This window comes from Actinia tenebrosa, unplaced genomic scaffold (assembly GCF_029948245.1).
Source record: "Actinia tenebrosa isolate PJP-AT-01 unplaced genomic scaffold, QUT_ActTen_1.0 PGA_scaffold10__47_contigs__length_13832649, whole genome shotgun sequence".
In the NCBI taxonomy this organism is placed as follows: Eukaryota; Metazoa; Cnidaria; class Anthozoa; order Actiniaria; family Actiniidae; genus Actinia; species Actinia tenebrosa.
Genome location: NW_028292570.1, coordinates 5,931,321 through 5,943,863, shown reverse-complemented (window position 1 = coordinate 5,943,863; position 12,543 = coordinate 5,931,321). Strand labels below are relative to the sequence as shown.

General features: G+C 36.4%; 2 long non-coding RNA genes and 2 other non-coding genes across 4 annotated transcripts; all 4 read right to left on the bottom strand.

Moving 5' to 3' along the window:
* Positions 1-1,058: 1,058 nt before the first annotated feature.
* LOC148912862 (uncharacterized) lies at positions 1,059-2,148 on the bottom strand. Its single transcript, XR_016119108.1, has 3 exons — positions 2,079-2,148; positions 1,731-1,806; positions 1,059-1,473 (listed from the first exon to the last, which is right to left on the bottom strand). It is a non-coding gene; the product is annotated as an uncharacterized LOC148912862 (long non-coding RNA).
* A 7,654-nt stretch (positions 2,149-9,802) lies between these two features.
* Trnas-gga (transfer RNA serine (anticodon GGA)) lies at positions 9,803-9,875 on the bottom strand. Its single transcript has one exon. It is a non-coding gene; the product is annotated as a tRNA-Ser (tRNA).
* Positions 9,876-10,046: 171 nt separating this feature from the next.
* Trnas-gga (transfer RNA serine (anticodon GGA)) lies at positions 10,047-10,119 on the bottom strand. Its single transcript has one exon. It is a non-coding gene; the product is annotated as a tRNA-Ser (tRNA).
* A 1,920-nt stretch (positions 10,120-12,039) lies between these two features.
* On the bottom strand, positions 12,040-12,322 carry LOC116305511 (uncharacterized). The gene is made up of 2 exons (XR_004198175.2): positions 12,247-12,322; positions 12,040-12,097 (listed from the first exon to the last, which is right to left on the bottom strand). It is a non-coding gene; the product is annotated as an uncharacterized LOC116305511 (long non-coding RNA).
* Positions 12,323-12,543: the final 221 nt, after the last annotated feature.

Below are 12,543 nucleotides of genomic sequence, written 5' to 3'. Positions count from 1 at the left end.
GTCATTCCCCATTCCCTGTTTTAGTAACATCCCAGCGAAACTCGGTCTATGGAGCAGCTTTTGCTGTCTAAGCGATTAAAGAATTAGGGAATTTCCCAATCTTGAGAACCAAGAAAACAAACTCATTGTTTGACGTTTGGCGAGATACGAAGCATGTGGAGGAACAATAGGGATAAACACTCCCACACCAACCTTTCCACACATTATTTATAAAACCATGCTGGGTAAAAAGTTTGGCGGAAACTTTAAGGTAGTACCGGGAATAAGAATTGACTTGGGAAATTTTTAAAAATCCATTCATTTTTCAAGATTTTCAGTTACCTATTCAAAACCGCAGGAGGAAAATGTGGGTCACCGCATTAGTTTTCGAGTTGTAAGATATCGTGTTAGGGGGTAATTCCAATTATTCATATTGATCTTTCTCTATTATATACGTATTCAAAGTTTGTGTGTAATGTAAAGGCTTTTATCGATAAAAAAGTCTTGACTATACCAAATGACCAATTTTAAGTTTATCTAACATATGATAAGTAGTTCCTTGGAGAAGCATAATAATAAAAGGACAGCTATAGGAAACATATAGTTTCTTACCTCACGACGTTTCGTTGTCATCATGACTTCATTAAAATCTTTTTTATACGAGAAAAAATACCTTCTCTAAATGTTCAGTGACTCTATCAAGGCCAAACTATTTACATAACAATACCTTTTGTTTTTTACATGTAATTATATGTTAATTCGATTGATCTTAAACTACTGTACACTTGAAATTCACTTGATAATGGAGTCATGATGACACCGAAACGTCGTGAAGTAAAAACTATATGTTTCCTATAGCTGTCCTTTTTAACCAGCATATGATGTTATAAAATTAATTTGAGGAGCTGTAGGTAAGGTTCGAAAAATATCTAATCAAAATTTTAAAAACGAGGTACGCGAAATGGATGCGCAGTATGAATGGTCCCAAACTACTTTAATGTTTGGTTTGTGAGAATAAAAGTTAGAAAATCCCTGTGCAGCTGAATGTTTCTATCCATGATTTTATTGATGAAATCCCTGAGGATGGAGAGAAAGTTGGCGCCAAAAAAGCGCGTGCTCCTACCCAGTCCACTGATTAAGACGTCTTGCTACGTCACTGGACAAAACTTCAGCGATAGCAATGTTTTTTTTTCTTATTTAGTTTCTTTTGTTCTCTTCTTATACTAGGTGTGTGTATACAAGTATTGAGCAACAGCAAGTAAATTTATTAATTTATTGACATACATTCAAAACCTATTATGTATTTTAAGAATTTATGTAATAACTACCTTTATTTCTTTTTAAGAATAAATCTCTCATTTTATTGTAACTTGTCTTTAAAACTTTTCCAAAAAATTTATAACTTGTACTTTTTTTTTTAAACACCTTTACTACTTAACACTTATTTAAAATATACGAAGTCTTCTTCTTATGTATTCTCTGTTGCACAGGGTTCTGTGAAAGTTTACAAATCAAAAGTGTTTGTTATCTTGTGTATTTGTATGAGTTTTATATTGTTTTAGTTTATCGCTGCTCTTTTTGAATATTCTGACGATGAAATGAGGTTAACATTGAGTGAATGAGTCTGTAATCAAGGAACACATTTACAAACTCAAAAAGAAACAAAGCAGCAGGTCCTGGTGAATATTCTCATAAATTATGAATGTATACCTCTTAGACTAAAGAGTTGGTGAAACTGTTTGAAAAAATACCTTGTTAATGATTTGACTCGTCCTCCGGCTGCATTACGCGATGGCCATTTGTAGTATAGCCAGGCAGGGGATCCGTCTACAGACAAATTCAGACATTTTACGTGAATTATTTTATAATATGGAGAAATATATCGTTTTAACTATAAGAATGGTATGATAAGCTGGATGTATGATAAGCTGGAGGGCTGGAGGGCTGGAGGGCTGGAGGGCTGGAGGGCTGGAGGGCTGGAGGGCTGGAGGGCTGGAGGGCTGGAGGGCTGGAGGGCTGGAGGGCTGGAGGGCTGGAGGGCTGGAGGGCTGGAGGGCTGGAGGGAGGGTGGGATATATTATAAAAAGTGTTATCCTTACATCCTCATGTTCTACTGGTATGTTCGGCTGAAAAGAAAGAAAGCATGTATACGTCAACACTCAAGATGACAGAAAAAAAGGCCTTGCGTAATATCTATAAGATCAAAATTACAAATTAAAAGTATTTTAGAATTTACTAATCGACGTCGTGTGTCAAGAGAAATGCAAAGAGGGGCATTCATCAATACTCAAAATGACAGTTAAATATAGGTATACCCAATTTTATATTGATGAAATAAAAATAACGAATAAAAAGTACAATTAAGGTGGTTGATATGGATAAAATGCACTTGATTTTTTTCACTCAGATCACTTTACATATGATATCTTAACAATTATGTCCTATAAGTTCTTTCTTTTTTTGAGAAACGGCATAAGAAAACAATAAATTTATCGTAACTAAGACCGCCATTTTGGGTTGCCATATTGAAATAAGATACCATGCAATTGCAATGAGCATGCGTATCAGAGAAATAAGTTGTTTGATGTGTCACATGATGGAAAGAACCTATGAGAAGACGTCGTTGTTATGACCTTGCACGTGAAAACTTCACACCTCTCTTCTTGTTCGCTGCTCTTCTCGCTTGCTGTTTGAAGCTTGTTACTCTAACTTTGTCTCAAAATATGGCCTCTAAAGAGAATGCGTTGTTGGTTTTCGTAACCGAATTTGAAAGAGAATGGTAAGTACTTTGCAATTGAATATTTTCAACTTTCGTTGTACCGTCATAATAATCGAAATTTTTAAAACGTTTTAGACTTGTGATACCCGAGGGTCTAGTGCGGTTGCTCAAAGGATTCTCTATCAAAAGCGGGGAGAGCAGCAAGAACATGAGGAGCCGCATTTATCGAGGGCTTTGGTGCCTCAGGTGGGTAAGTAACTAGTATTTTATTTAAAGATATAACTAGATAAAAACTAGTGTGAGCTGCGTCGGTGTTTCTAATGAAACAGTAATGATGAAAAGGTAAATTATACACCGTGAAAAGATGAAAAAACTTACTGACGTTTCGGACGCTAGTCCTTCGTCGGAGTAAAAGAGAAAGAAGTGGTAGAAAGGAGTGTATATATGATAGAATAAGACAAAAGAAACCAATGAGAGCAAGGTAGGCAAGGAAACAAAAACAAACAATCAAAAGACAAAAGAAAAGGTTAGTTGAAAGTAAAGCGTTCATTAATCCCGTTGGGACTAAGAGTGCCCAATAGGTGAATAAGCCGCATTTCTTTGGTCTTGCGACAATCATTGTTGCCGTTAAGCAAAGAAAGACCGAAAACAATGAAGTCAGAAAGAGAATGGTTAGCTAGATTAAAATGGCGGGAAACTGGTTTGGTGGGATCGTTATTGCGAATATCATACAGATGATTGCAGATGCGATCACCAAGACGGCGGCCAGTCTCGCCCTCATACAAAAGATTACAGCGGGTACATTTAATACAATATACAACATTAGAAGTGGCACAAACAAAATGGTCAGTGATTTTAACAATTGATTTAGGACCGACAACAGAAGTGTGATAGGCTATGTGAGGACAAGTATAACAACGTTTACGAGAACAGCGAAAAGTACCAGGTTCTTCGTTAGAGGGAAGAACTCCCTTGACTAAGAAAGAACGAAGATTACGATCAAGTTTATAAGGATAAAGAGGGCGGTTGTTGAAAATAGCAGAAGTGCGAGTATCAGAGTCAAGCATATAACACGTCATCATGCCTGAGGTCTATTACGGCTACCCGGTAAGATAAGGTAGCGATAGGGAAACGTAAGGTACAGAGACAGAGCAGAAAAACCACAAGGCTGCTACTTTTTGGAATTATCGGTTTGATCATGGCTAAGATTCATTCAATCCTGGTCATTTTTGGGGTACTTTTGGGATGTTTACACCAGATTTCAAAATAGTGCGAACTCTCGGGATTTCCAGTTTCGGTCGATCTTCGACACTCGACCGACATCACTCGACGGCTTGGTAACCAGGCTAACCAGGCGGGTTACATATCTATCAATGGCAGTCATGACGAAAACCAAACTCGGGAACTGATCATGAAAGATATAAATCAGGTTTTGACAAGACCATAGACTTCAATATACCATTTTCATTGTTTGGAATGAAATTTAGAATTTACAATATTTTATTGGCTGTGTTCCCGACTAAAATTTTGAAGTAAACTAACGTAACCTTACGTATAATAAGCTTATACTCACATGTTAGCAGTCGATACCTTCCTCGTCTTCCAAGTGCTTTGACATCTCGCTGCTGTTTATATAGCTTTCTTATTTTACACAGGAATGTCTCGCCAACGAAAAGAGCCCTGCATGTTTCTTGAATTGTGGAGCAATAAATTATCTGATGATAGATTACCCTCCATCGCAGATCAGTTGATATGGTTTCCATGATCAGTTCCCAAGTGAAAATGGCATATTGATGGTCTTGTCAAAACCTGATTTATATCTTTCATGATCAGTTCCCGAGTTTGGTTTTCGTCATGACTGCCATTGATAGATATGTAATACGCCTGGTTAGCCTGGTTACCAAGCCGTCGAGTGATGTCGGTCGAGTGCCGAAGATCGACCGAAACTGGAAATCCCGAGAGTTCGCACTATTTTGAAATCAGGTGTAAGGTACTATTTTGCTTTTTTTTAACGATTAATTCTTTATTTCAAATCTAATTTTCTGCGTTCGGCTGTCGATAAGCGTTTTACAAGCTTTCTCATCATTGATTTGAAAAGTACGTAACCTATCAATAGATCACACTGTGTTTCTCTAAGATTGACAACTGATAAGAAATTCATAATCCAGCCGCTTTCGAATTGAATGCTTTGTTGCTCAGGGTTAGCCTTGAATGTTGTACACAATTAAATATTTCTTATCATTCAGTTATCATACATATGATAATGAAAAAAATAATAACGATCGAGAGGTGCCGATGAGAAGCAACTCAGGAAAAAAATTAATCAGAATTCCAGATTGGATATCAACACACGAACTTCCCGCGTAATCTAGTCGGACACTCTAAACACTGAGAAGTCTAATCTTGAGCTACGGTCGCCTATTGCTTATAGTGAACTGCAATCCAGGGTTTTTATCCTTTTACTACAATAGTTTCCATCGATGTTTTATATTCTATTGCTAAATAATTATTTACTTTTGAAATTTTTTTGACCACTCTTGAAATGTGGTGTGCGAATAGGCCATTATATGGCATGCACAAAAACACCAACAATTTAGTCACTAAATATACTGTTGCCATGGAAACGGCAAGTGTTTTATGAGTCCTTAATTTACAATTTTTGGAATAAACTAAACCCATTCGAAGGTAAAATTCAATGCTGTGTTTCTCATACACGTTACAAACTTAATTTCGTTAAAACTTTCGTCATTTATAAAGTATCTTTTCTAGTTTATAAAAATACAAATTGTGAATATTGAATGGGTAGAACTGTGGTGAAATAATGATAGATGTGTTGATCATCACAGTGAATGCTGTAAAGAAAGATTTGAAAAATGATTTCAAGCTTCAACGGGAATCGAACCCATGATATGGGGTCGATGTGGGGTCGATGAGAGGTCGATGAGAGGTCGATGTGGTGTCGATTTGAGGTCGATATGAGGTCGATATGAGGTCGATGAGAGGTCGATGTAGGGTCGATGAGAGGTCGATGTGGGGTCGATAAGGGGTCGATATGGGATCGATGTGGGGTCGATTTGAGGTCGATGAGAGGGCGATGTGGGGTGGATGTCAATCTACACTAGAATCTACACTAGAATCTATACTATATCTACTATCTACACTAGAATCTACACTATATAGAGCTAGACTATCAGCTATCAAGCTATCGGCTATTGGCATGTACCTGGCCTGAAAGTCTACACCTAGGCCTGGCTGAACTCATTAGTGAATAAGAAATTTGCGCTTATTATTTTTAAAAATTGGGCGGTTTGTTTTGTAAAACTGAGAAAGAGTAGATCGTGGTCTTGATATCAAGTAGGTGATTCGCGTGATTGACTCGGCAATTATGCAGAACAGAGTCCTCTATTGTTTCAAGTGACGGGTGTTTCTATTGAATAAATATATACTGACAATCAAAACATCATACTTAGTTAAATAATGAAAAGAGCTGTAACTAAACTTATTTTGTATTCACATGCATTGAGCGTTTTATAAATAAATTTTAATTTTTTTTAGAAAACGTGTTGTCGTTGTTCCTTGGGCAAGTCATCTATTGTTTATTGTTTGTTTTTGATGAGTCAACAATTTGACAGGGAACATAAAAACAGACGCTGATTGGCTCATGCGTTTGATCAAGCCATAATTAGGACTATTCTAAAAATAGATGTGACCTATCCAGGAGGGTGCTCAGAAGCGGCCCTGATTGACGAACTATGACGTCATAATAGGGGTTGTTCTAAAAATAGATATGACCTATCCGAAGAGGAGGTGTGACGACACTATGAAGGGTATGACGTCATTTCATAGGGGTGACGTCATTGCAAGGGCTGATCCGCGATCCGCCCTGATCCGCCCGACGCAGAACCGCTATTCTGTATACTACTATCAAGCCCCCATATGTAATAATAAGTGTGAATATTGAATGGGTAGAACTGTGGTGAAATAATGATAGATGTGTTGATCATCACAGTGAATGAGCGATCTAAGCGAACGCTGTAAAGAAAGATTTGAAAAAATGATTTCAAGCTTTAACGGGAATTTATAGAGGAAGCCATTTTGGATTTTCGATCACTTAATAATCACTTGTAATCAGCAGCATACTTTGAGTATTCTTAGTTTACTTTATGCTCTTTTTATTGGACCTTGAGATATGAGATTGTCCTATTTATCATCACGTTTGAAGAAGAATCCGAAAACAGCCTGGTTTGTCATATATTGGATCGATTAGACTCGGTCCAGATAATCTCAATTGTAGAAAAATTTCGTAACCAGAAATCCGAAAAGAAAGGATTCTAGCCATTTTTTAATAGATTTTATCATATATAGTGTATTTCTTTCTTTCTTTTTATATATTTTCTTATTTATATTTGTAATCTTTATATATATTTATTTGTAAACTTAAGTATTTCAATTTTATATTGCGAATTAAGTATAAAATAAATATTATCTTATCATATCTAATCAGAAGCCAATAATTTAAGAGAAAATTCTCTTCGTATTCAAGCAGTGAGCGCCAAAAGCTATTTTCTTGAAGAAAGGCTCTTGTACAAGGCTAAAATCTCGTTATTCAGAAAGTTTAACTTGTTCAGTGGAAGTGAGATGACCGATGAAAGTGGAATCACAGTGGTAACCCAAAACAAAAATTTTATTTGAAAATGAGGTTTAGGCCTTCATTTGCTTATTTCCCATATATTTTCTATAAAAAAGGCTGAAAAAGCAAGATTCTAATACAAATGCTACAAAACATCTTTGTACGATTGAAAATATCGGCTTCAAACAGGCATTTTATCATAGTACATCAGTTTCTAACTGTTTAAAAAAGGTTTTGAGTGTTAACCCAAAACGAAAATTGGGATCAAAACTCATACGAAAGTCTAGTTTTTGGTGCTTTTTGCCATTATTGCTCATTATTGAATAAAAATCCTCTTAATTGATAAAGACAACAGTTTGTTTGCACAAAACATAACTCTGACTATCACCTTATTCGGGTCTCAATACCCTCAATGAAATGAGTCACCAAGTGTCATTTGTTATCATAGTTCATTGGTACTCAAAAGGCTTCACGAGATTACCATGGGTATGCCTCTGATTCTCTATGAAAGTCCAAGGACGGGACGAGAAAAAAATGTAGGGGGGGGGGGGGGGCTAATTGAGTTTAGGGGGGGGGGGGGGGTTATTGAGTTTCTTCCGTCAGCACAACGGAAAACAATATAAAAAAGCATCGTTTTTTTCTGCTGCAGGGGGGGCTTCAGACCCCCTTGGATCCGCCCTTGAAGTCTGTAATTTCTCTGCAGAAACACTGGAAAACCTCTATTGCATGCTTCGAGCTCCATTTGAAAACTTTTGTACTGAAAATTCATGCAAAATATTTGCTCCCGCTTTGTTGTTTGTGATTGGTTCAAAATATCAAACCACCAGCGTTTTTCACGTTCTGATCACGTGCACTTGTTTATTTTCACCATTGGTGTCACGTGCAACTTATTTCCTGACACGTCCAACTTATTCGAGTCAACTATCGAGTATTTGTTTTTGCAGATTAGGTAAAATTCATTTCAGAGGTTAAGAGGCAATGTCCACAAAAATCGAACAAATGGTGGCAAGTGTCAAAAAATCAAATTCGCTCTTCTTTTGAAGTTAGATAGGCCATTATTAGATATGAATCCCTGGGTAGTTGGTTTTCAAAAATATTATTTTATAAAAAATAAACCATCTATGACAATTTTTGAACTTTCTTCTTAATGTATCGCCCTTTTTCGTTCATTGGACTTGATTTCAAGCTTATTGGGAAAGGGACGAATTTTTGGCGAGGGAAAATAGGAGGCCTTTGTTTACATATGCTAATTAGTTGCCTCAAAAGAAAAAAAGATTTAATTATGGGCAAGTTCTCTGATTGAAATAATATTTATGCTGCAAGTTGATAAAGAATAGATTTCTTCAAAACTTTAAAGATTGATTTGGGGAATTAAATTCTGACTGCATAGAAACATGTTGAATTTGGTTGAAATACCGATACGAAAATCACGCTTCCCGAATCAACCCAGGACTAAGGATTTTCGTAAAGATTGCCATGAAATTTACCCTGAAAATTAAGAAATTATTGTTCGTGCCGTTGTTTGAAAGTTCAGTGTGGTTTGGTAAATTTAAGCTCCATTAGAAGGGTTTTGGGATTGTCGGTATGTGAGCAAAAAACGCGATCTTTGGTGATTGCGTGACGAAGTTCCTCTTTACTTTAGAAGTTTGATTACGGTAACATTCACGCTAAAAATTACGATAGAAAAGTTCTTTAAATAGCTTATAATCTTATTTTAGTCGAATAAGTTTTGGGTCGATAAAAATGTGGTTTCAACAGTTAGTTTATATATGCATAAATCACGCCGCCTAATCATTACTTGACCCAAGGTCAATTATTTTTAGAGCAGTTATCGTAGATTCGTAAGCTTTACACTGTAATGAAAATAGAAACTGACGTTTCGGACGTTAGTCCTTCGTCGGAGTGAATCCGACGAAGGACTAACGTCCGAAACGTCAGTTTCTATTTTCATTACGGTGTAAAGCTTACAAATCTACGATAACTGTTAACGTTTCATTAGAAACACCGACGCAGTCCACGCTAGTGTTCACTAGCCATCATCTACATATTTTTAGAGCAACTGATTGCAAATGTTGTTGAGTTGTTTGTCGTACACATTAAAACCATGATGTTTAAAAACAAACATGCAAGAGATTTTCATACTACGTTACTCGATGGCAAAATTAAAGTTGGTACAGAGAAGAGGAAGTGAATTCGCAAAGTAGTATCAAATTGCGAAAGTGGGAATAGGCAAGGTAGATAACGGGGAGATGTTTCCGGGTAACAAAACAAGTAAGCAGATTGCAGGTGTCAAGATGAAATCTAAATAAATAATACATGGAATTTTATTGCTATTTGAACTCGACATCTTAGAAATTTTTATATGGAAATTGAATGGGCAGAACTGTGGTGAAATAATGATAGATGTGTTGATCATCACAGTGAATGAGCGATCTAAGCGAACGCTGTAAAGAAAGACTTGAAAAAGTGATTTCAAGCTTCAACGGGAATCGAACCCATGACCTCCGCGATTCCGGTGCGATGCTCTACCAACTGAGCTATGAAGCCAATCATGTTGGCGAGCGGTCATTTTTGTTGGGTTCTTCAAGCCCTCATAAATAACAAGTGTGGAAATTGAATGGGCAGAACTGTGGTGAAATAATGATAGATGTGTTGATCATCACAGTGAATGAGCGATCTAAGCGAACGCTGTAAAGAAAGACTTGAAAAAGTGATTTCAAGCTTCAACGGGAATCGAACCCATGACCTCCGCGATTCCGGTGCGATGCTCTACCAACTGAGCTATGAAGCCAATCATGTTGGCGAGCGGTCATTTTTGTTTAAATTTTTATATCGACGAAAAAAGCCATACATTGACCTTAAAATTTTGAAAAAAGTGGTCAAATGAAATCGAGAAAAACGGCCAGTGGGACCAGCCCAAGGGGTGCCTTTGTCAAAAAATTCAGCTCTAATTTGGCTTTTAAAGAACATTTCTAGTTGTAAATATAGTATAAAAAACATTTTGATAGATGGAGGAACTATGTAAATATCCTACTCGAGTTAAATGAAGGAATCATTCACAAATGAATTAAACATGGCAGTGAATCAATGTCACATAATTTTTAACCAGGAAACATTTCTGGTTAACTTCTAAACATCACAATTAGCTACGGTTTTTCTCTCGGCTTTTTCATCGACCCAAATCTTATTTGGGAAAAATGAGATTATAAGCTATTTAAAGAACGTTTCTATCGTAATTTTTAGCGTGAATGCTACAGTAATCAAACTTCTAAACGTAAAGTGGAACCTTGGTCACGCAATCACCAAAGATAGCGTTTTTTGCTCATATACCGACAATCCCAAAACCCTTCTAATGGAGCTTAAATTTACCAAACCACACTGAACTTTCAAACAACGGCACGAACAATAATTTCTTAATTTTCAGGGTAAATTTCATGGCAATCTTTACGAAAATCCTTAGTCCTGGGTTGATTCGGGAAGCGTGATTTTCGTATGTATTTCAACCAAATTCAACATGTTTCTATGCAGTCAGAATTTAATTCCCCAAATCAATCTTTATAGTTTTGAAGAGATCTATTCTTCCTCAACTTGCAGCATAAGTATTATTTCAATCAGAGAACTTGCCCATGGTTAAATCTTTTTTTCTTTTGAGGCAACTAACTAGCATATGTAAACACAGACCTCATATTTTTTCTCGCCAAAAATTCGTCCCTTTCCCAATAAGTGTGAAATCCAGTCCAATGAACGAAAAAGGGTGATACATTAAGAAGAAAGTTCAAAAATTCTCATAGATGGTATATTTTTTACGTGCGCTCTGTTCAAAGTATGTCCATTTTCTCACCTCTTGAGCGTCTCTTGCTTGGGCTTCGGTCGAACCTCTTCTGTGGCCGTTTTCTCGGAAATAAAATAATATTTTCGAAAACCAACTACCCAGTAATTCATACCTAATAATGGCCTATCTAACTTCAAAAGAAGAGCGAATTTGATTTTTTGACCCTTGCCACCGTTTGTTCGATTCTTGTGGACATTGCCTCTTAAAGCCAGCTCAAAAATCACGTCATAATCACAATCAAATCATATAGCTAGGAATTATGATCTTATCAAAAGCCCAGAGCCAATGCATAGTAATAAACCACGCTCGAAAATAACGTAAAAATCCTATTAAACTTCTAACGGAATTTCGCGGTTATCGAAAGCTAACATCGTAATAAACCACGCTCAAAAACACGTCAAAATCACAAGAAAATACCAAAAGAATGAAGCTGTTATCAAAAGCCAATGGACCTTAATGAACCACGCTCGAAAATCATGTCAAAATCACAATTAACACCTATAGGAATTACGCTTTTATCAAAAGCATTTGGATTAAAAAAAACCACGCTCGAATATCAAGTCAAATTCCGCACCATCAAATCCTTATGATTTTTTCTACTTTTAATGTGGTTGTTTTAGTTTTTGTTTAAAAACCTATTGAATGGGGAATATTTTAAGCATAGTGTAGTTGTACTTGCTAAACGTTTAGGTTTACAGCAGTTACAGCACCCACCTGCTCCTTATTGGAACTGGAGATTGGCAATGTTATTATAAGTCTTTTAAGACTTTTCTTAAAAGAAAATCAAGGCTAATAAAGCAGCTGGTCTCGATGGGATATCAATTGCTATTGTACGGGATTTCTCAATAATATCGTATCAAAAAGAAACCACTGCCATAGTTGAGTACGCAAATCCTTTTTATTCTTGCACTATTGAATCTGGTAATGATCTGGTCAACTAAAATAAGGATTATCTATAGTTAGCCTATTGCTCTGTTTACAATTGTTGTTACTTATTATGGGAAAATGATTCACAAGGTGAAATACACAACAAAGTAATCAGTTGTGCTACAGATTAAAAGAAATACAATAAGGTTGAGGACTTACCAACGTTGGCGGGTCAGTTAAAACAATTACATAAAGATATTAATCCCGAAAGTTCGTCTTACTTCAAACGAGTGTTCACAGTGCGAAATCTTCAATTTCAGTGTACGGAAAGCTGATGGAATCGCAAGGATAAGTTAACGTTTCCGTTGCTTATTCATTTGTATAAGTTGACGTAAACGTGTCGTAATCTCATGTTTCCGTTTTACCGTAAACTACGGAAACGCACTAAAAACCGCACTCTATTTCCGTTGAGTTTAAGTCATCTGGAACTCAAGTATACGAGTAACGTATACTCGT